General features: G+C 41.8%; 1 non-coding gene across 1 annotated transcript; it reads left to right on the plus strand.

Annotated features, from left to right (window-relative positions):
• Window positions 1-584: 584 nt before the first annotated feature.
• Window positions 585-691, plus strand: LOC118148102 (U6 spliceosomal RNA). The gene has a single exon (XR_004734897.1). It is a non-coding gene; the product is annotated as a U6 spliceosomal RNA (small nuclear RNA).
• Window positions 692-1421: the final 730 nt, after the last annotated feature.

Here is a 1421-nt window from a genome sequence, read left to right on the forward strand (position 1 = left end):
CATAGAGAGTTTAGGCTTTGACGCTGCCGCCATTCATTTGGATCTAATAGCACCCTTCTGGCCTCATTCAGTTCTAAAGTCTGGACTAGGTAGTTAATAACCTGAATCACTAACCCACCAACATCCTCAATTCCCTTTGTCCTCTTGCCCATTTGTCCTTTTGCACACCTGGCAAAAAATGTTAGCCTTTTCTGAGTGTCCAAAGGCTCCTATACCAGTGTGGTTGGTAAACTTCAGTTTTGTAAAAATCAAAGGCCAGGCATGGTGGCTCCCACCTGTAATCCCAGTACTTTGGAAAGCCAAAGCATGAAGATCATATGAGGTAAGGAGTTCATGACCAGCCTGGCCAACATGGTGAAACACCATCTTTAGAAATATAAATACAAAATTAAGTTGGGCATGGTGGCTCACACCTGTAATTTTAGCACTTTGGAAGGCTGAGGTGGGCAGATCATGAGGTCAGAGGTTTGAGACTAGCCTGGAGGCTAGTTCAACATAGTGGTTCAACATAGAGATTCAACATAGTGAATCCTGTTCTCTATAAAAAAATAAAAATAAAATAAATTTAAAAATAAGCTTGGCATGTGCTCACTTTGGCAGCACATACACTAAAATTGGAATGATACAGAGAAGATTAGCATGGCCCCTGTGCAAGGATGACATGCAAATTTGTGAAGCATTTCATATTTTTTTTTGTTTTATAAAAATCAAATAAAAATAAATTTAAATTTAAGGTAAAAAAAAAAATTAGCTGGGCATGGTGGTGGACACCTGTAATCCCAGCTACTTGGGAGGCTGAGGCAGGAGAATTGCCTGAACCAAGGAGGCAGAGGTTTCAATGAGCCAAGATTGCACCATTGCACTCCAGCCTGGGTGACAAGAGGGAAACTCTAACTCATAAAAAAAACGGGGTGGGGGGAATTATCCAGCACCTCGTTTTTGCAATTATAACACTAATCTGTGTGCTTTTTTAAAAATAAGATGGGAATTCACCATCATGACCAGGCTGATCTTGAACTCCTGACCTCAGGTGATCTGCCCACCTTGACCTCCCAAAGTGTTAGGATTACTGGCGTGAGCCACAGCGCTCGGCCCAATCTCTCTGATTTGTAAAAATAAAGTTGGCCAGGCATGGTGGCTCACACCTGTAATCCAAGCATTTTGGAGACCAAGGCTGGTGGATCACCTCAGGTTGTGAGTTCAAGAACGGCCTGAGCAACATGGTGAAACCCTGTCTTAAAAATAAATAAAATTAAGGCTGAGTGTGGCAGCTCACTCCTGTAATCTGTATCATCAGTATAAGAATGGTATTTAAACTCTTGAAACTGGAAGAATGTGTATAAAGAGAGGAGACCCAATGAATGGCACAGACATTGTGTGGTAACAGAGATGAGGAGAGAACCACAAAGGTGCAAGAAAAA

This window comes from Callithrix jacchus, chromosome 17, assembly GCF_049354715.1.
Source record: "Callithrix jacchus isolate 240 chromosome 17, calJac240_pri, whole genome shotgun sequence".
NCBI lineage: Eukaryota > Metazoa > Chordata > Mammalia > Primates > Cebidae > Callithrix > Callithrix jacchus.